General features: G+C 41.9%; 1 protein-coding gene across 2 annotated transcripts in view; it reads right to left on the reverse strand.

Annotated features, from left to right (window-relative positions):
- The window catches only part of CLMN (calmin), a 74,656-nt gene that overhangs the window by 50,534 nt on the left and 332 nt on the right, over window positions 1–23,790 (reverse strand). The gene's annotated exons all lie outside the window — the stretch shown is intronic.

Here is a 23,790-nt window from a genome sequence, read left to right on the forward strand (position 1 = left end):
CTGAGCTTCATGCTGGCCTCATCACCAAATTAATCCCTGTGGATTTAGGCTCTCTCATTTGCGGTTGCTACCCCTAATTTAGTGTCGTTCACACATTTGAGGAAGGCACACTCTGTGCTGATCAAAATGTCGAGCAACATGGACTCCAGCAGGGTACGCTGCTCACTACTTGGTGCCAGCTGGATGTCAGCCTTTTGATCTCCTGGACTCCAGCCGAAGGTGGTCCCAGCAGATTTCAACCCATCTAACAATCTGTTCCACCAGATTGTGACTGCAGTACCAGAAAGGCCATTTCCCACTGGCAGAATTTGGCAGCTTTGAATCTTTCCTACATTGGCAAGGATGAAAGTATGCAGATGGAAGAGAAGCCATGGTATCTCTGAATTAAATTTTTAAAGTCCAAAACCATCTGAGACCTGGGATTGCAAAGGTCAGCATTGAACTGTACTACAAATTTATCAGCACAAGTCACCTTTGTGGCCTTTAGCTTCTGAAAAAGGATGACGATGTTCACAAATGAAATTGAGATCCAGCACAAATTTAAGTGCATGTTATGCACAACTTGCCAGAACTGATTAATTCCCACTGTCTGTGACTGTGATTTAGGTATTGTTCCAAAACCAAAGAACATCTCTTTAGTGAGGCCTCCTTAACAGTTAACAAGATCACGCTTTCCAGAAGATCACAGAACTTGTGAGAAGAGATCTTGTAGCTTTCAGCGAAGCCATTAAAAAGAAAGACTATCATGCAATCCAAAACTGAAGTAAAAAATGGAAGCAAAACCACACTGACTCCAGTGAGAACTGGGTGTTCAGATGAAGAGATTACCATTTTGGGTGTACATACACAAATTAGCAATTAGGGGTAATTGCATTCAGCTGCACTTTGCTGCTTAAAAAAGTATTAATAACTTGTAATTAACATTAATTTAAAAACAGATGAAAGCCCATGTTGGTGATGAGAGTAGACACGCCTGACAGAAAACAGCTACCCCATCTACAGTGCTGGTGGTTGTCAGCTAGAATATTTCTTGTGTGTTCCCAAACCAAAATTACAACAACAGCTTTAATCTCTCTGTTCTCTCAGGCACTTCCTGCCCACTAATCTCTCCCTTTAACCATGGTCAGATCTTCAACGAAAGTACCACAGAGGAAGAAACTCATTGTGCACAGGCAGCCAGGTATCACCCAGACACTGCTCCTCGGTACCAGACTCACGCCGTGGCACCGGACCTGCCGTGCCCGTGTGAGCTGCACCACTGAACGCCACGGGCAGGCCTGTGAGCCACAATGCCCGGCCATACTCCTGCTGCCATGTGAAGAGATAAATGTAGCCAAGATTTAAGACTAAAATGAGTCTGCTGGAAGATTTCCTCATAATTTGCCCTGACAGCGCTTCCTGCCTGGAAATAGAATCTGTCCAGCCCCAGGCAGCCCTGGTTGTGTTCATCACCACACGAGGCAAGCCCCTGCAGAGGGGGCAGGAAGGGCAGGGCAGCCCCAGCGCCAGCCACACCCAGGTGAACCTTCCCTTGTGCTCCCAGGGCAAACCAGTGAAGGGTTAGGGTGATGCTGGGGAAGAGGCTACTTGGCCATTACAGAGGTGTGGCTCAGTGGCTCCCCTGAGGTCAGTGAGCAGGTACATGGCACAAGGCACCCTGCCTGGTCAGCCATTCAGCCAAAGGCAAGTCCATCTCATGAGTGCCCCTCCCATAAATTATAACTCAAGAATATATTTTCAAAAGTTTACCTATTTCTGTACTTCACTCTGTAAAACTACATGCCTGTTACAGGCTTAAAAGCATAAGGCTTGCAGATTTGTTCCAAAGAATTGTGCTCCCAGCATCTGGTTACCCAAGCTATAAAACCTTTGTGCAGAGTGGTTTAGTATGCACTTTTCTGGACAGAATTCTGGATCACGCCTAAATGTCCATTTGACACAGAATCTTATCTCGGTCAAATGGATGTGGACTTGGTGTCCTCAACAGTAGCCAATACCACGTATTTGTCAATAAACAGGACAAAGGCCAATAGGGACAGTTTCTCAGCTGATCTCCAGATTATAGAACACCGGGCAAGGCAAAAAACCTCAAACCTCAAAAAAGGACAGTGATGCACCAGTCCTACATGGCATGTCCATTTCTATTAACTATATTCCCTCCTGTTAACTATTGTTGAATTTCTAGGGTTTTTTTCTGCCACCCCACTCTAACCAGTGGTTCTATTTGGTCAAATGGGCAGCCTTCAACCAACAGAAGCATTTCTCAAGTTATCCAGTGCTGCTTCCCTGAGAAGAATTACAAAATATTCTGAGTTCGAAGGGACCAGTGAGGATCATCGTGTCCAACTCTTACGTGAATGGCCTGTACAGGGATCAAATCTGCAACCTTGGCATTATTAGCACCATGCTCCAAACAAATGAGCTAATTTCAGGGTCAGGTACTGACCTTCCCCACTGGGGCTGGAGCTGTGACTAGAGTTCATTGCCCAATTCCCATCACCATTCCAGCACACTTTTGGGTTCACCATACATCATCTTTAGTGGTGGAGCTGACCAGACTGAGGTCACTGCAGTATAACTACTTGTGTAAGGGTCACTTTAAAAATAAAATAAAAAAATCCTTAAAAATAATAATTATTATTATGAAGCTCCAGCCTGGCATCCATTCTCCCAGCAGTGGAGAAGCTCAGAGATCTCATTTCATCTCAATTTCCTTTAACTCCTATTTTATAGTCTGGGGTTTGAGGGTCAGGAACCTTTCATCACTAAAAGTCTAGATCCTTATAGTCATGATGAGGGGTTCAAACAGACTCAGAATAGAATTCAGGCACTTCTATCACCAAAACTTAACAGCAAACAAGTTTCACTGTAAACAGGATTGGCAATACACTATTCAGACTATTCTTGGAGCACAGGACCACCCCCCCACCCCCCACCTTGTGATTGTGATTTTCAGTTTAGCTCTGGGAAAAACATTTAAAGTCTCCACACTGCCTCTACTCTACCGATTTTGCAAGGAACACCTCTTTACCTGCTCTAGACCATTAACAAAGTGCCCTTTTTGTGCTTCCTCACCTCCCCCCACAGCATTTGGAGAAATGCTGCAGAGCTGTGAACCTCCTCAGACTCCACTGCATGTTGCCCAGGAGCTGGAGAAGGCAAAGAGGAAGGTGTCCTCTGAGCAGGGGTGCAGGAAAACAGGAATTTCCCTTCAGGGATCGGCTGCAGTGAATTACCTGGTTGCTTAGAAACATGAGATTAACTACAGCTCAGTTTCCCCTTGCACTTAAGGAAAGGCTGTAAATTAGCTCGGTGGGAGAGTCAGGATGGCTGGTCTGCAGAGTGAGACACAGGGTCACCACGCAGGGTCACCATGCAGGGGGCAGGCAGGGGGAGGGCATGTTTTCTGCTCCCCTTCCCAGGCTGTGTGAGCTCCCTTTGGTTTGCAGTGAAAAGTTTCTCACTGCTGAGTTTCAGCCACCAGGATGAGAGTCAATCATGGACATCCACAGTCACATCGCCTGTGCCAGAATTTCGGCTTTGATGACAATCAGTTGAGGGAATGCAGCTAGGGGAAAGCATCTGACAAGAAGAAGCAGATGAAATTTGAAGCAAACGATATTTTAAGCATTAACAAAAGTTACGTTAATTCCTGCACCTCTTCGTTATATTTTCTATGTGAGCTGCCAAAGCATCAGTGATTGGCAGCAATGAGCACACTCACTTCTTTGCATCCTTCATACCTCAAGGAGTTGGACAGAAAGGGTGATTAGCAACACAGAGACCCAACTGCTGCTTTGCTTAACCACCATCACGTAACACAGAAGAAGGAAAAAACAATCTAGATAAAACAGACGTGGACTTAATCTCATACAATTTATGGTCAAACCAGTTTAACATGAAAAATACCACTGCTAACACAAGCATGAGAACATAGCCCACAGTGTGTGCACAAGAGCTTTAATGAAGTCTCTGCAAGAAGAATACTCTTCAAGTCTGACGTAACAGGTCAAAGGACAGATGAACTGGTATCTGCCTATAAAGTATTAGAATTCGGAAAAAGATACTGGCAAGTGTGATTAATTTAGATTCTTTCACATTCATTCATGCTCACAGACATCAGCTCCCAGACACAGAGTGGAAGGGGCATGCTGTGCAGTACATACCCAATAACCTTGTGGACAGGAGCCAGCAGTGTGGTTATCATTATGCTGGATAGTTACTACAAGCTGAGGGTTAATTATTAGCACAACTTTAAATCAAAGAAAGTTTGATCCAGACTGCATAGCTACACACACACACACACACACAAATCTTCTATCCCAAAGCACTTCCCACCTCTTTACAGACAAGTTCAGCGTAGTTTAGACATGTCCAAGGTGGCACACCATGCCAAGGCAGCAGTGACAGGGAGATTGTAGCCAGGCACCTCTTGAAGAGTCAGCACCTACAGGAATGGGTCTTGGGGGCTTTTCACTGTTTGTTTGGTTTTTTTCAATACCACTTCAATGGTTCTTTAAAAACAGTTAGCATGACTACAACAAAGTTCTGTTTGGAGTATTATTTGTAAGTTCTGCACACAAAAATTCTCTCCTTGATGCTGGAAATATTTTTCAGAAAGGGCTAGAGTTACCTTCTGCTCCACATTTGCATTTTCCTTTACAATGAAAAGCAATGACCTCTCCGTAAGGACAGGTTTGCAAATATCAGTGCTCTGATTTTTAGAGATTACTTAATAGTGATATTTAATAGTGAATTCAAGCTGGTGGGATGGGGAAGCGCAAGGGAATGAAGCAACAATCAAAAACTGCAATCATCTGACAAATTTCTTTTGTAGATTAACAGAAACTCAGATTTGGTAGAGTGGTTCTTTTTTCCACAGCAAAATGCTCTTTGGGCCTACATGAGCAATCATACCCAAGGTTTTTTTCTCACTAAATTGTCCTGTTAATTCAGCATTAACCTGATGGACTCAATTATAACAAATACTTTTACCTGTGTATAAGCACTTGATATTTAATCTGCATTCAGTAAAAGAAAAGCAAGAATGTGGGTAAGCAGACCAGGTTGAGTTCAGAATACACAGTGACGGGGTGGAATCACCTCTTGCAGTGTGGGATGGTGCAGATGTACAAACCTGGAGGTTTCTAAGGCAGACACAACAAGCAAGTACTACATGCAACTAGTAGATGGAACAGTCTTCTAGCAATGCCACAGAAGAAAAAGAAAAGGAGTTCACCCTACCAAAATGAAATAAGAATGACGAGCCAAGCTGGCTAAACAAGGCAGTGTTTGTATAGGGCGGGGGGGCTCAGCTGACAACACTGCTCTTTTATGTGCTCTCATACTGTGTTCAGTGCATAAACATGGGCTGACGTGACCAAGGGCTCCCTGCGAGCAAATGGAGCAACTTTCCCCTGGCAGAGAAGGATTAGTGTTTGCTGACCCTGTCAAAAGGAAATCAGGGTGACCTCTGTCTCCCCCCTACCAGTCCTGCCACCTCAGTAGCTGCAGGGCTTACACTGTAGCCTGCAGTGTTTATATTGCTGGCCCCAAACCTTTTTCTGTGTCTGCAGAGTTACAGCAGAGGCTGAAATTGAGCCTAATTCTCTCACAGCAAATGAGAGTGCTTTCCCATCCTGGCATTTAGCATTTCACATTCTCATGTACTGCAAAACAACCATCAAACCCAGGGAAAAGTCACAGCTGCAGGGAAAGTCTACATGACCAGCTGAGAAGGTCCAACTTCCAGTTGGTTAGGGCTTAAGAGAAATGCCACCCAGCGAGCCAAAATTATTAAGAGAGTCCTGGGAGTCTTATGAGACAGGGCAGCTAGGTTCAGGGATCACATCCAGCCCCTGCAAAGTGCCACAACTCAAAGTGTTTGTCCTTAAGAGTCACAGCTGTGAGAAAGGCACAGCTTTAATGAGGGCTAAGTCAATAGGAGGGACCTTCCAGGTGTGTAATAGCAGCAGCTACGGCGACTGCAGTAGATAGCAGAGGACTGTGCTGATCAACGAAACATTTGCTGAAGTAGTTTGGAAGTGAGCAGTTCAAACAGTCTCCCTACTGTTTACACCAGTGTCCTCCCAGACATGGAGCTCTTGTTAGTACCTCAAATATTGCTTTAGTAAATTAGAATATATTTCCACTTTGCTCTGCTAGCCATTGCAAGAACAGAAAAGGTGAATTAAATCCTAACGCTGTTTTTGGGAATGAATGATCCCAGGACAATGTCAACAACCTGGCAATGGCTGAGGAAACACTCAGGCATCTCCCAGCCTTTGCTCATGCCTCCTCCCTGAGGTACTCCTCAAGGACTTTCCATGCATAAATAAGGGAGGATGAACTTTAAATAGGCCTCACCCTACACAGTCAAATAAACGAGGGAAAATGTATATATGATTTGTAATATTTGCATTTCAAGCAGTGAAACTTCTTGTTTTGATACATTATACATGCTGGGATTACTAGCAAGCTGCAGACTGGATAGGTATTTTTGTGTTGCTTTTTAGCATGAAGCACAGATGGTTGACTTTGGGGACTGGGCATCACTGGGAAAACTCAGGTTATGGCAGTACAGCTAAACAGTGTTCTCTTGCTTACAACTGTACTTTCATTTATCCATTTACTACCTCTCAAGGCCAAACGACACATTTGGCATCTGCAGTCAGGCTGGGCCTTGGCTGTGCCGTTACTTGTCATTCTCAGTCAGTCACTGCTGTAATCTCACTTATTTGTAGCCAAGCTGTTGAAAGTACAATGATATACTTTCAAGAGATTACTCAGTATAAATGAAAGAACTTAATTTTTTTCTCAATGGTCACAAATTAGATTTAAAAAAGCAATATAAGTAAGACAGTATATAAACTGGGTTTATACAAATTAACATTGTATTTATTTGTTTCATAGTCTGGAAACATGGCCACTTGCACTAGGCTAATATCATTGATTTCTCTTGCTCAGATAAGCATGTCACCAAAAAAAGTCTGAGGTGAGGTGGGAGCTTTTATTAGGCCAACAAACAGGATCAGGAAAAACAACAAAGTAACTTATCAGCCAGCCAAAAAAAAGGCTTTACCTCTCCCTACAAACCTTGCCTTGCTTATATCCTGGCACTAAATTCACTACTGAAATATTTTTTATCCTAGCAGTTTAATTTTACATTTACCAGAAGTCTAAGAGCAGCCTAAGCTTATAATTGATTTTGTTAACTAAACAAGATTTTCAGCGCAGAAGGGCAAAGAAAGCATGGGAACACTGGTACTGGAAACACAGCTTGTGTAATTTGGCCAGCACAGGCTTTGAATCTGTGAGTTCCCCCACCCCCACATGCTGCAATCCCAGCATCCATGGAGAATCCCCAGCAGCAAAACGATGGGCCTTGGGACCAAATTACCTCCCAGCTGACACTGCCCAGAATTACCATCGCTAGAGTGGGTGGGTCTGTATCCCAAATAACTGATTTGAGAGACAAGCTGGCTCTCTTGCAGGCGTGCAGGATTCCTTGGGGACTCCTGAGAGGAGGCAGCAGCAAGCTCCTGAAGTGGCTGAAAGTCGTCTTTCATTCCGCACTCACCGCCACGGCACTGACTTAGGAGAGCATTTTCTGTGAGGCTGGAGGAATAATTGCATCCCATGGATCAGCAGATGAACAGGTAATGTATAGCCATGGGGCCATGTAGGCATTTTCCCTGAAGCATCTTCAGTCTGGAGAGACCTAATAAACTGCTTACAGGAACCATTATAGGTATATAGCTATTAAATATATAACCCTGCTTTGTCAGCTGCAGAGTAAACATACCCACACACAGTGGTCACTTTCCAGCATCCTTGACATTAACAGCAGCTCAGGCATCCCCAGTGAGCTTCTTGTTGAGACAGAAAAGCAGGAAAATACTCTTGAAATTAATTCCTAGCCTATTTTTGTTTAGAGTAGCCACATAATTCCTCCTCCCTGCCTCAAGGCAATGTCAAAGGCGAAAACCAGATTTACAGACAAATGAGCCTCAGCCCCACTGCTCCAGCAGGACAGGGCTCTGTGCTCAGCCTTCCCAGCTAAAGGAAAGCTCTCTGCCTGCCCCTCCCAGCACAGCCTCTGCACAAGTGGCTGTGAATGAGCCCAGCTCCACAGGGATAGATCCTGGGACAAAGCACACGCTTGGCCCAGCTATCTGGACTCAGGGTCCCCTCCTCTTCCACCCTCACTGCTTTCTCTGTATCCATGTCTGCTGTCAGGGTCAACTTCAAGCCTGCAGTGGAAGATCTGCACTGCTAACACCTTGTCTCATGTAGAACACTAGCAGAGGAAAAAAGTGTCCTTAATTTAGTTTATATTAACTGTGAACAGCTGAGGCAGAGCCACCTTCATTCTTCAGGAGAACCACTACACCAGCATCCAGGCTGACTTTCAGGAAAATTAATTCTCATTAACTTTTGAGGGTACTCATGTTGATACAGCCTATATTGTTCCTTAGCTGCACCAGACCAGAGTGGCAGTGGCCACATTTATGGTTCCATGGTGCTGTAAATAAATGCTAAATCTGTGTTTTAATGGTGGCAGGTGGGCAGCAGCTGTTGCTGCTGAATGCCCAGCAGATTGGTATTGCTCTCAGAAGGGAAGGCACTGAATAGCCTTAAAGGTATCATTGTCTGCAACAAGCACTTTCTTTCATAAACACCACCTGAAAAAAACAACCAACCAGCCAACCAACTAAAGAAGTTGTATGTTGGAAATAGATGATGAAAAGGCTTTCCTGTGCCCCTGTTCTGGGTACCAGGCTGTCAGATTTTATGGGAGGGCAAAATAAGACATTACATGATCGGAAAGAGCATGTTAGAGAAAGGAAAGGCAGGATACAGAATAATGTGCATAATTCATGGCTTGTAAAAGCCTTGAGGCAAGACCTTTTGGACTTGCTAATTGCTTTGCTGAGAAATAGGCCAGAAGCCATAAGAATTACTCCTACAGCCAGAAAAATGAATGCATAAAGCATTGCAACATCCACCCAGGGGCTTCCACATCACTCCCCTTGCACAGGTGCACTGCTGGCTCACCTGGCAACGTGCCAACCCAGGACAAGTGCATGGGATATCTAGATCCAAGGATCTAGATTTAATTCTGGTATGTAGCTCTGTACATTCAGGTTTCTGAACTGCAGGCAGATACATTTGTATAAAGTGGCTGCAGTCACACTGCAGCCCTTGGAGGACCCTCACTGCATGCTCAGAGCCTTAGAATGCAACTCTGTGCACGTGAGACAGGCAGAGATGAGCAGTTCCTCCACTGCAGTACCAGATTTAGCCTCACTGAGCTCAATGGCAAAAAATTCAGTGGGTGCAAGCTCAGATCTCAGTTGCAGGCAAAGAAATTCATATAAGTAGGAAGGATGAAGGCAAGCTTAACGGCTTATAGTTACAGAGGCTTGCACAAGAGCAGGGTTTGATGGATTTAAGTCATGAACAAAGCATCAAAACCTTTCAGCTTCCTATATTATAACTACCTCCTCCTCCACGTCCCCAATGAGCAGCTTTGGATTTTTTCATCCCAGCAGGCAAAATCATAGGAATTTGTCTACCTACATGTTCAAGTCTCTCCTACTGACATTCTCTCATTTCAGAAAATGCTACTCCAGACAATTCTCTGATAATATCCTGCTGACCACCATCAGCCACTCCTCTTCTTTGTTAAACCTCACCAGAATTTTGCCTTAAGGACCTAAGAAAGGCTTTGCTATATCTGTTTCAGATTTGTTCCTGAATCCAGTAAGAGTCATTCCCTGTGTCTGAAGAAAGATGGACTTGCCCTCAAAGCATAGGGATCAGGCACCTTCCTTCTCCACCAGCTTGTCTAGCTTCCAACTCCAGCATCTTCTTGCTGTCCCGTCTTCCCCTGCAGTTTCCTTAGAGAAGTCTAACCCCTCAACTGATACTCTGAATCCACCAACAAAAAAAATCTCTTTCAGAGCTCTTTCCTTCCCCTTTGGTATTATTTACTTATTTATCAAAATTACTATGAAAACTCATTAATAAAACAGAGATCTGCATCTTCCATAACACAGCTTATCTCCATGAGATTGCAGAAGTAAAACTACTGAAAGTACAAGAAAATAGAATCTGCCCCTTAATTGTACTTTGCTCAGTCATACTACATCAATTAATTTACTGAAGCAGACTAAATTTTTACTGCTAATATACTTATTTTATTACTTAAAGATGTTCCATCTATTTCTCAGTGTCAAGAGTCTGAAAATGAAGAATTTGACAGAGATGAAGAAAGAATAAGATGATCAAAGATCCCTGGGCTTGACAGGTTTCATGGGGAAACCATGAGTACCAGCTTGCGAGTATGAATGAAGCTATCGGTTAATATGATAGTGATATAAAGTTCCAGAGCATATAAAACACTTTTTTTCAAATTACATAATGGTAAGAAGACAGACTGCTTTGCAAACCTTCCACATAAGAATCTTAACTATTATTCCATAAACACAGAAGAAGTCACAATGAAGGCAGGAGAATTTAAATAGCAGTTCAGACATCAGGGGTGAAGTACAGTGAAGCTGAGGATCCCCAGCCTTAGATCAGACTAAAAGGCTCTAGAGGCATATAACCTCTAAGCTAGTTTATAACTGATGTGCAACATGATTCAAACCAAGCTGCAACACACTTAATGGGCAACTCTCTCTGACGCCTTTTTTAAACCTGCCTGTAACATTTTATCTCTTAATGCTACTGTCCCTTAGGTTTTGTCATCTACAAGGGGCATACAAGGAATTCAGTTTCCCCAAGGCCAAAGGTTCCAGCCCAGATAAACCAAGGAATGTCAAAGCATAAAGAAGTGAAAGTGACAGAAAAATGTCACTTAATCTGTAAGTTCCACCTTTTATAAATGTTGATAGCTCCCACATTGGATGTAAGGTAAATAAGCATTAGCAGTGTTTTGTGTAGATTTATTTTGTTCTGTGACCTATCCATTTGGTCCAAGAGAGAAGGCAGCAAAAGCAGAATAGGTCCACTGCAATCACAACACAAAGAACAGTCTTTCACTTCATGCAAAGAATACTAGCACAGATGGTGAATCCACATTTTGCATGAAAATCCATGAGCTTCCACATTAATGAGACATGGGTTAGAAGAACACAGTATTATACACTGCCGTCATTATGTCAAAAGCGATTTGTTGTCCAAGCTTAGGTATCCAGATGGTAACAAAAATACCCCAAACTTTCTATAAGCATAAAGCTTTCACTATAATTAAAACATGGTCTCAGAAAATATACTGGTTTCTCTGAGTATTTCTAGTTCACTTCCAACAGCTGAACATGCCATGTATTTTGCTTGCAGTACTTTAACAAGAAGCACATATATGCACTAGAACACCTCAAAAGGCAGAGCTGGGGAGTGATAGCAGAGGAGAAGGGAGATGGGCAGAACCATCACATTCCAAAGCGAAGAAAGGAAGGAACCAGGAAGCCAAGAACTATATGGTGCTTCCTTGGGGGACATACTAGCAAGGTCTTCAGAAAAGAACTGGTGTCTGGTCATGCAGCATGGTACAAAAAGCAGAATTGCAGAATTAAGTGTTCCACATTCAAACTGTTAAAATTAGCCCCAATGAGGAGCAATGGCCCCTTCTGATTCAGATCATGTTTAACCCCTTCTGTCCACAATAGTTTGTCCATACTGGAACCAAAAATCCAAACCAGTTGGATTTTGTAACTAAGTTCCATTATTAGCACATTTTATTTTCTGATAAAAGCCTAAAAAAATCTGCATAAAAGCTTTCAGTGAAATAATTGCTTTATTTTCACTTCACTCTAGCTGACTCCCACAAGTTAGACTGCATTTTTTCTCTTCAAAGTAAATTGTATAGCTTCTTTAAAAAAGCTCACCTTAGAAAAAACAGCCTAGAATATACCAGGCTAAATTTGACAGTTGTTCCTTATGTTTCAAAGCTAGGGAAGGGTTTTTCTGGGAAAAAATGACACCTTTTTTACTCAGGAAGACTGAAAAACTGCTGGGAAAAAAAAAAGAAAAAAAAAGAAGAAGAAAGAAATAAACTGCCAGGACAGTATGTGGGTGGCAGGATTCAGTCTTTAATCTGACAGGTGTATGTCAGCACTTCTTCACAAACATACCTATAAGGGATCTGATTGTTTTCCTTTTGTTATTGTACTGTTTCTAATGGAAGTCCTTGTTTTTTAGGTTAGCTTCCTGCCAATCTCTTTGTCTGATGTCCAAAAAGTGAGCAGGTTAACAAAACAAGAGAAGCTGATGCCTTTTGTCATTGATGTATTTGCTTTTCCAAGTGTCTTAAGCAAATTCATCTTGAAATTAAAAATCACGTTGTCAACCGTGCAGTAGACAATGTGGTCCAAAGACAGATTTACAGACTGGTAACTAAGGAGCAGACAGAGGAGATGGCTGCTCAGCTGATGGATATAAATAGTAAAATCCTAGTCAACAGGATATTATTGTTCTTTGGGGTTCCCAAAGAAGCCTTAAGCGATGGATCAGCTCCTACGCACAAGCTGATCGCAAGCCAGTGCCTCTGTGCAGTGGGAAGAACTGCCCAGGGAAGACCTGGGGCTACTTCAGGACTTACCTGGCCTCAGCATTTCCCATGCTCTGCTGGGAAGAAAGACTGAGAAGGTGAGGTAGAAGTGCTCAGCAAAGGACTTGTCATTTATTCATTCCTCTTAGTATTAATCACTCACCTCTAAGAATGAGATTAAGCAACAATGCTTTCCTCTGCTCCTGCAATGAAACCAAGCCTAGATGGAGATGACCAAACAACCACCAAAGAGCTTGAGAAACTGGGAAGAGAGAATGAAGAAGAAAAAGAATCTTCCAGGAGCAGGTCAGAATGGCTTATTTATCAAGCTGTAACTCCACCAACTTCAACTGGGTTCAAATCAAGGCAGCTTACGCTCTCAGATATCAGAGCTTCCATCATAAACCACATTTAAAGGTTAGGCAATTAATTGCCTCATTCCCCTATGACCTTTGCAGTAAGAAAACAGATTCTGATTGCTGTCCTATTTCTATTTTTGTTTTTATTAACTCTCTGATTTCTTTCTCTTGCAGAATATATTCCTATGATCATCCAGGGCAGACACACATCCTTTGATAGATATTTCCCTATGTTCACATCCATGCCCTCAGCAAGCCCTTCCTTGGTCTCCTTCTCTATCCCACGAAGCTCTTTCAGACATTCTGTGTATGAGGCAGAAAGGTTTCAGGACAATGGATACAGCACTTCTCTCTGTTAAAATAACATTCGGATGATTCTGAGAACTGAACTGAAGAGCATGAATTGACAGCAAGTTCATGCTGGGATAAAATTTAATCTGATTCATTTATGCATGCAAGCAGAAAGCTTTTATTAGCATACATTTCTCAAAGAAAACAAATTATATTTCCTGGAGATGTTCATCATTAATTACCCTCTTCCATCTAGCAGGAAGTTTTCTTCCTTTCCCAGCTTCACTTAATCTTCTTTCTAGAAACACATACTCAAAACAAAATAAACAAAACTTCTGTAACAAACTCAGTGAACTGAAAGCATAGTACAAAGAGTCAGAAGGAGCACAGCTAATTTGGATCTTAACTGAAGTAACTCCAAAGGCCTGAAAGGAAAAAGGAGTTTCTACCTGAAGATGATAACTATAAACTCATAGAAATTATCAAAATGAGACATCAAAAAATACATCTTCACAAATGGGGAAAATGTAGAGCAAACCAGATTTATTTCATTCTACAAACATTTTTTTCTTCTTGCATTTAAAAAACACCAAGTCAAGCCAAACTGAAATCTGATTGCAGTTAACCTTCACACCAACTGGTGTGCATTGCATAGAGCAAGCACATGCAAACCCAGAGGGGAACCACCTGCCACCAAATGGGAGAACACCACATGGAAGATGGGTCTGTAGCTTCATGGGAATTATCAGCTGGAAAAGGTTTACTATGGAGAAGGCAGTACACATGTGTTAAAGTTCACATGAGTTGTTAGGGGACATTGTTAGCTTTTGCTGTAATGCAGTGAAGGAGAGAAGATGTGAAGAAAGGAATTTGATCAGGTAGTTCCAACAGTCACCCTGAAAAGAGAATACCAAAGATTCAAGGTCTGCTCCACCAAAATTTTCCATGTTTGTACATAGAAAACCATGTCATTAGATTGTCTGGATAACTTTGAAATAAATCCTCTGGCTTTCATGTGTCTTTTATCCTCAAGCCCAACTTACGGGTGTCATCTAGAGAAATACATTAAAACCATGAGACACTCAAACACTGAAAAAATACAAATAAATCCCTGCTAGAATGCAGGAGGAACACATTTCAGTTTTAGTCAAGGCAAGCACAAAGCAGTAAGAAATAAAGCCTAAGGGCATCAATATTATTTGAGTAATAGAACACAAGTTTGGACCCTCTCTGTAAAACCAGAATTCCTAAATGCTACTTCCACATCCATAACAACCCCTTCATTCTTCTTTAAGGATGCTGCATTCAAGAATACACATGTGTAGCAGGACCAGAAAGCCAAGAAGTGGGCAGCCCCTGCCAATCTTTCTGTCACATGGCCATCACATTAGCACATTACGCTGTATTTTCCATGCAGCTCCTGTGTTTAGGCTCCAAAACTGATCATTAGTATGATAAATTAAATGAGTGGAAACTTTGGCTCAAAGAGCCCAAACTGCTGCAGCTCTGAAGTCAGTCACTCTTCCTAAGCTTTGGTTCATTAGTGAAATGAGAATATAAGAGGTCAAGTGAACATTCAGTTCATAATTAAGCGCCTAAATGACAAAGCTGTTTACTGGCTTGAGTGACGCAGCAAGGGGGTCTCATCAGTGTTTGCTGTGGGCATCCAGACCGCTTCTGCAACTGGCTTTCATAATCAGTCTCAGCATAAAAGCAAAAGAGTCACTATGTATGCAAAAAGCTGAGATCCTGCATGAAAAAAATTGCTCTAGAGCTGAGCCATCTGTGGGATAGGCAATGAAATAATGCTTCAAACTTTTCCAAAATTAAAGTGTGTCAAGGACTGGAAAAGTACATGAAGATATTACCAGTTAAAACAAAATCTGAATATAATTTGCTGTATTAATTAGTTTCCAAACAATTTGGAGATAGATGGATACGAGCTTCCCAGACCTCCTCAGCTACACTGGGATCTCTCAGCACCTGAGAACAGCCCCTCTCAGCTATGCCTGGGTGTGGACAGGAAGTGTGCACCATCCTTCTCCTGCAGAAATGGGCTCCCATCACCAGGGTCAACCCATCAACCACTTCCTGACTTCACAGGAGTCACTCTGGTGCAACCTCCAAATTCTTAAATTAAAATAAACTCATGATGAGTGATACTGTCAGCTGTAGCTTAGACAAGGAATTTTACAGCATCCCTTAGCTGTGCTAGCAACCAGAGAACATGGTGCTTCCTCTCTTCATACATATAGCTGTTGAATGAAGATCTATCTTCTTTAATCCTTCTGATAAGGATAAGAAAACACATAATGTTTTAAAGTTTTGAAAGGCCAACACTGAATATATCAAAAAAACTGTCTACCTTCATAAGAAGAAATGCAGTTTAGCCAGTAAAAATTCATACTCTGTCTTCTTTCCAATTACAATAACTAAACAACTTCTGCAAGAAGATTGAGCACAAGTTCTTTGAACCTACATTAGGTCCCTTAACATTTTCTCTACAATGGGAAGAAACAGAAAATCTCAGGCAAGAGTCTAAAACTTCAAATCACTCCTTGTCCTGTAACCAGAGAGATCTGAAAAAAATCCCAACCAACCAAAAAAACAAAACAAAAAAAATCAAACCAACAGCAAACCAAACAAAAAAACAACAAAAAAACAAAAAGAAAAAAGAAAAAAAATATGAGAGCAACAGGAACTAAATGTTGTTCAGTGGCATTAATCATCAGGCCAGGAAGTCCCCTACTCAGCCTGAAACCTGGGAACAAGGAGAGGGACCAAATGTTTCCCAGCTACTCTTAACTCTGACTCTTGGAATCACTCAGGTTTTGTATCAGAAATGGACCTATGGAGTACCTTATCAAAAAGGGAGAGTCAATGGGAATTTTGTCTCTGAAAGACCATTCTCCCATTTGGGCAGGATTTTTATGTTTCACCAAGTTTAAGTATGACATGCAAATGCTGGCCACAGTCCCTCCTGCACTATCTAGGTTTCTGAGGACCATGCTCTTCCCCAGGGGCCTGCTTCTGTTTGCCTTGTTACTCTCCCTGGGCAAACAGCCCAGACAGATTTATGTTTCATTCCTTGTATTTAAGACAATAAGTCTGAAGTGGACATTTCATACTATGTTATTTATAAATACTGTATCTTTATTAAGTTGAAACTGCAGTTCATGTTTATCATGAACATCAGTAAGAGCCAGAAAACTTTAATCATGTGTCCAGATGCAGTCATACGAAGGATCAGATTTTAAGTTATCTTCACTGGCACTGCTTTCATTTGTAACAGAGCCAGGTCTCTCTTGCCCTTCCCATTTCTCACTGAGCCAAGAGAAGCATAATCAGCCCTCAGTTGTGACCTACCCTGATTGCATACACCAAACACCTATTGACATACATTAGAGGATTCTTCAAAAAGACTGAAACAAAATGGCAAAGTACTTCTATCTGGCCATTAGTGCACAACAGAAAGACAGCCTGTTCATGTAACTGCTCCCTCTGCTTTGGCTGCAGCTCAGAGCTTCAGCTGGAGTCCCGTGAAATGGACACTTCAGGCTGTGATAGGACTCTCACAAAGTATGAATAACACATGGCTTCCCAATTGTCAGGGGGGTTACTGCGTTGTGTTTTCTTGAAGAAAACTTAGGGAAAACAGGCTGGATGAGTAAAAATGTATCTGGGTCATTCCATGGGTATGGGTAAAACATCTCTGACCTTAGCAGGGCTCAAGTGGAACTCAGACATATGGAACAACTAACAGACGTGTTTCCTGGTAATGGACACTACATAAGAACAGCTTTGGACACTACAAAATGCACTCATCTCCACAGTCTTAATAATGATAAAATCAAGATCCAAAGGATGAAAGCATTAAATATAATGAGGACTGGAATATAAATCTTTGTTGCTAAAATGAACCCTGTGACAACACATTTAATGAACATCTATTTTGTAAACAACTGGAGTTATACTACCAATTACACTATCAAAAGAGAAAAAACATAATGAAGCAAATCAACACCAGATTTGCTAGAGAGCCTAGAAAGGTCTCATTTCTGACTGCTAACAGTAAGAGATACTAATATTAAGAGTATCTCTAACCAACACAGGTCAGTATTACATTGACCAACATCAGGAGTAACTTTCAAGATACTATGGCCTAAAATAAGTTTTAATTTATGTCTGAAATTAATTAGTGGAAAGTTAATAGAATCCCTCAAAGTATTACATTATTATAACAAATACGTCTTGAATCACACTATCAAATTAAGTAATGGGCACGGGATTAGAGTTATCTTTCAAGTGATTTTGATAACATCTATTCAGATTTAGTGGGATTTTTGGTTTTATAAAGAAATCCTCTGCTTAAAGCTTACAGGTCCACAGGCATTCACTCTGTAGATATCCAGGCTGTTGCTATTACGACCATCCCTAGAAGATGCTGATTTAAACTTTTGTTAATGTCTATACAGCCTCAAACTACAGCTAAAATACAGCTCAGCTCTTTGCACAGAAATATGCAGCAATTATAATGAAGTAAAATTCATCCTGCAATCCTCCACCTACAGTCCCTGTATTTAACTAGTTGGGGAGATATAAAAATAGAACAACAGGTACAGAGACATGTAGAAAAAGACACTTATTTCTTATAAGGTGCTGTGATGCCCTTCACCATCCCAGCACTGATACACATCTCACTGCCTATCTGATAATTTCTACTCCTGAATACATTTTTGAGATCATTTTGACTTCTACATGACAAGACAGATATTTGGCTCTTGCCCTTTAGTCATAAGCCCTTAAGACTCATTCTGAACAACAGTAAGGTTCAACAATTTAGGACATAAACAAATAATGGGCACTGACAAGCCAAAATGCCCAAGGTTGCTTCTTCTAGTCCAACAGAAGTCTGTATTTAAAAGTGAAAAAGGAAATCAAGTCATCTCTTTGTAGTATTTTCAAAATAAATGCTACACATACTTCAGAAGGCAAGTGACATAACCTTGAAATTGTCCTTAGGAGAATTGTTTGAATTTCTGTCCAAGTCAAGTGGACGAAACAAAAAATAAGCAGGAGGACTTTATAAGTCCATTATATTTTTAAATCATCACTAGTTTAAACACAGTGCTTTGAAGACTGTCATTTTTAAACTATGACTTCAGGCAAGTGATATAATCTGAGGTCTCAGTAGCTCTCCTAATGCTGAGGTTGGTAATGCTGAAGCTGGTCAGCACTTGAACAACAGCTCATTCAGGAGAGAAGGTGATGTTGGCAAGTGACAGCACACCAACCTTGAGCCTTGAGTCAGGTCCATGCAGTTGCCAGAGTCTCTCTTAAGACAAAGTGACAATACACAAGTGAGCTCATGTGACCGTGGAGCTACTGGGCATGATTTGAATTTGGTGTCATTTCATCCATTCAATGGGACAGAGAGCCCAGACTTCTAATTTGTTAGAGAAATTAGGCATTAATCTTGTCCAAATTGCATGCTGAAACATGCAATCTGCACTCTGTCTCACCTCTTCCTGCTCCTTTATTTCAATGCCAGGGTTTCCTACATCTGGAGCAGGAAAACCCTCCTCCCATTGCTGACAAATACTGTCAGGTACAAGACTGCCCTTACAAAGAACACCCCCACTAGGACTTAGGTTTCCATCATTAACTTTGGCTTCTTATACCTGGATCTGAATCTTTATTTTGGGGTTCACATTTATAATTCTCAGGCCTACTTAACTTCACTTTTATATAGAAAAGGATCACTTTGTAGTTGTATAGAACTTTGCCTAAGGTTCTCCACACAATTTAATCTTTCCAAGTGCCACCTGAATCTACAAAGAACTCCACTAAATGAATATGCCTACAGGCAGAATGAAATCCTGCTGAGTATGGTGACAAGCTATAGAAGAGTTAAAGTAATGAACAGTTACAACACCTTACTTTTGTCAGAATGAATGGATACATTAAAAAGGTTTCCTCCTACTTGTGAAATTTCCATGTATTTGAAAAGCATGTCAAACTATACCAAACAAGTTGAATGCTGCTGTATCTTGTAGTTAAAGGAAAATCATTACTCTCTGTAGTTAAGTGCAAATGTCACTAAAAATATGCCTCATACATAAATAAAAAATACAGAGAGAAACATTTTCAAGACTGACTACAGCACCTGCCTTTGGTCTTCCATCAGGGATGCTTAAGCCCCTGCAAAGTAAAGATACAGAGATACTCTCACTGCCAGACTTAACTTCTGTGAGTTAAGCATTTGTATTACTTCTTGAGACAGAGGCTTCAGAATGTGTTACCTCATAAGATGCTGAGATTCATGTTAGTGGCAATTATTGTTATTACTGTCCAAAGCTTATAAAGTCTAGATCTCAAGGTCCAAACAGCAAGTCAAGGAAAATCAGAGAGTTCTAGGACTTTATGACTAAGTATTTTAAAGGATGGAGAACCAATGGGGCTGATATTGTTCAGGTTATTTCTTCTAGTCTGTCACCCTTTCTTTTCTCCATTATTTTTGTCAATGCTACAATACACTCCTGTGTAGCCCTCCAAATACTTTTGAAGGTCATGTGTCCCAAAGCAGAGCAACAAGATTCAAGAAAACATTTAGATCTACAGAAACCAAGGAATAAACATGTACAGGTTTCTGTGAGTTCTGGATCAAACCCTGAGTGAGTAGTGAAATAACAAGCAGCAGGACCTTGACTTGTCCTCTGATAGCAGAATGGTAGTTCTACCACCCCAGTCCATCTACTTTATTAGAAATACACAAAATAAACATTCAAACAATAAGTATTTTAAAGTTGTGGTAGCAGCACTTGTTTGCCAAAGATGAACAATATATCTGACCACGCAATTATTCATCTCTACATATTTCATTCCAAGGAATGTAAGGAAAGATATGTACTACTCAACACACATTTAGACTACTGCAAAGGACACAACTAACATACCATCCAAAAGAGGATGAGGATGTTGCTTCTTTCTAGTGAGTGCAATTCACCACATAAGGAAGTATATTTTTGATGATCCTAAATCAAGCTTCCAGTAGGGAAGATTTTAAAATACTCTTGTATTGTAACAAAATGTTCCCAATGGTGTTGTAATGAAAGAAAGAAGAGGAAAAAACCCATCTCCTGGCAGGAAATTAATTATTGAGCATTCCCCTGCTTGACGATGCACTCCTACATTCTGCGCAGGCTTTCCATTTTTCTCTCTCAGTATGTGGAGAAATTCACTGTGGAGAATATACAAACAGCACAAAGAGCACAAGGGTATCAGTTTATTAAATGCATTTAGAAACTGAACAAACCAGGCGGGAGGAACTTGGTTTGTGCATCACCACACTTAGTGTTTATTCCTTCTTTATATTCTTCTCTCCTCCATTAGACTGTCATTTCTGCTTCTGTCCTCTGAAATCACCTCTATTGAGAATGGGAGAATTGTGCCTGGCTTTTAGCATCACTTAGCTGACACAGTTTTGAAATGTCACTTCCTTCTTTTAAAAAATAAAATGGAAATTTTATTTTCCCTTGATGGAAAGGGAAAGTAGAAGCTTATCATTATATGCCTAAATATCAAGATGTAATTCCATTTTTAAAATCATTCTTTTTTTCCATCCCCAAGTGTAGCCCATTTAGTAAATTTCACCCCTTGCTGTCAGTTTTAGTCTCCCTATGAAAAAGCTGAAAAACCTACTGAGGCAGTAAGTTCACCCAGTAGTTACATGACAGAACATATAGTTCCTGAAGCTACTTCTGCAGCCAGCACATGCACCTACAACATCTTCTCAGTTTGGTGGGATCATACCACTGCAAAAGCATCTTCATGAGAGCAGACTCTTCCCAGTAACAGGCATTTTGGATTCTTCCTGATGTGGAACAACTAAATTAGAGAGGGAAGATGCAACAGACTGAAACAACATATGCTATCTTCAAATAGAATTCTATGTCAGGAATGCTCTGTAGCTTAACTAAGACATAATGAAGAAATTTTCAAGAGAAATTAACGATTTTCACTTTTAAAAACGGAGGCAGAAAGAGTACAGAAAACTACTGTAGCAGATGTCTGTATGATTCTTGCAGAAATACCAGCTGGGCTGCTCAGGACCCTTTCTCACAGTCATCAGTACTTGGGCTCTTCCAGCTCTTCCAAGCTGGATGGCTGAGACACAGCATGGCTGTACTGCCTCTGCAGACCTCACATTTCTCTGGCTCTGTGCATCAGCCCAAAAGTCTCCACCTCTGCATGCAGACATGCCAGTGTTTGCATGTGTTGTTCGTACCTGCAAATATTTAGCTGCTGCCTCCCCTCCTCCCCTTACTCCTTTTTCAGGTCTGTATTAACATGATGGGTTTCCCAGAGGAAAGGCACCTCCACATATGCAAAATGTCCCACTGAATGGGAGCATTCTGGAATAACACAAACCATCATACTTCATACTCTAAACACAGCTGGTGTTACAAGAGAGCGCTGCAGGAGCTGGAGATGCAGCAGCAGACTTCACTGCATGAGGTCCTTCATGTGGCTCTGGGCAGCAGGGCCCTGTGGGCGGTCTGATGGTGCTGATGGAAATTGTGCTGTCCTCACCTAGTTTTTCATCCTAAACTCTTGACTTTCTAGCACATCAAGGCTGTTATTGATTCTGCAACTGATAGACAATGATACTGGCAATGCTTCAGGTTGCACCGTTTTGAGAGGAATGAATTTTGAATCATAAAGCAGAAGCAAGTTTAATTACTACATATGAGCATAGAGCATATGCTGCCATTTTACAAGAAACTGTTCTGAAGAGAAGCACCATGCTCTGCCATCAAGCTCCCAAGCGACAAAAATCACACTCTCGTGAGTATCAGACTCGCCATCTGTAAAATGTTTTTCATCTCTAGAAGATAGTGTGAGAATTATGTGTTACAAATCATGTATTTTTTGACAGCTATTATCACTTGTTTTGGAGCAGCACCTTAGAACAAATGTTTTTTTCTGCCCTATAAGAGCTCATGTGAGGCATGAAACTTCTTAAAAACCTATTTAGGAGTGCAAGCAAGGTGATAATCAATATATGTTTCAAAATATTTCTTGGATGGTAAGAAGAGAACAGGAGGTTTTTTTCATGAACATAATGTCATTCTAAGGAATTTGCTCTGTAGGATGACATTGTCCTACACTACAGGAATTTTAGATAAGGCTGTGTGCATCTGTATACATGCATTTTAAGTTCCAGAAAGGGAAATTAACCATTCTCTCACAAATGACTGACAGGCAAAGCCAAAAGCATATTACTCTTTCTAAGAACAGATTACTTCTGTATTCCTTTTCAAAAAGGCCCATGATTAAACTTGGTTTAATTACTACAGTTTTGAGCAACAAGAGATCAGAGGCAGGCCAGCCATGCTAGCACAGAGAATTGAAAAGAACTGAGACAGAAGCCAGAAGCATAGAACTTCAATGTAATGAGAGACTGTCAAAACCCAAGGGGAACGCAAACTGGAATCCATGGCCCTGACCCTACCCAAAATCTGAATTTCAGAGGTCAGGATGATGCAACTCAAAATGACATGGAGTGACCCCATCAGCAGCTAACCGCATTAATACACCAGAGCTGAAAGAATGGCTAATTTGACTCTCTTTTCTGATAAATTATGTATCTTCTATAATCAATTTAAACCAATTTCCAGCAATTGCACTGCTCTGCCAGTAGACAGTGCCTTAATATAATTATGCATAGACAGGAAGAGATAATGACCTCTGATTAAAGTCTATTATTTTTATGGAACATGAAGATACATCGCAGTACTATGTGAGCTATTGATTAAGATCAGTATGTTACATTAAACAAGTTGTTCTCCCATAAACTACTGATGGTTTTTTCCTCTTCATTCGAATCTTGCTGTCCTTTCCAATGACGAGGAGTTACCTGGTGAGGGGCAAACATAACTTTGGAGGAACTACAACTACTACTACTACTACTAAATTGATACCGATCTACATTCAGAGCCAGGTATTTGCATCCCTTCCGCCTGCACAGCCTGTGGCAGAATAGGAGAGCATCTCGTAGATGATTTATCCAAAAGCCCCGTCCATGTTTATTCAACAGTAGCTTATTAGAAGATACATTAAATCGAGTCCTCTGATAGTCATCGGCTCCGCTTAAGCCGCGGTGCTCCGGTCCCGGAGCCGTGCCCTGCCCGGGGCCGAGTGACCCCAGGTGTCCGCGGGGAGCGGCGGGCGGGCTCTGCCCCGGCTGGGGCGTCCCGGCCAGGCCCCGCGGGGAGCCCACGGCAGCGAGAGCCCCGGCGCCGCCCGGCCACACAGATCTCCCCCGAGCCCAGCCGGAGCCCGCAACCCCCGCCCCGACGGTCCTCGGGGGAGGCCGTGGGTGGCAGCACCGCCCGGGGGAACACGACGGTGCCATCCCCGCAGCATCCCCAGAGCCGCGGAGCCCCCGCGCTCCGTCCATGCCCCAAAGCAGGGGCTCTCCGCGGCCGGACGGGCCGGCACCGCGCTCGGGGGAAACTTTGGCCCCGCCGACCTCCTCCCCCGGCCCCGCAGCCGCGCCGCCCCCGCTCCGCGGAGCTGCGG

This window comes from Cyanistes caeruleus, chromosome 6, assembly GCF_971803275.1.
Source record: "Cyanistes caeruleus chromosome 6, bCyaCae1.hap1.1, whole genome shotgun sequence".
Classification (NCBI taxonomy): Eukaryota; Metazoa; Chordata; class Aves; order Passeriformes; family Paridae; genus Cyanistes; species Cyanistes caeruleus.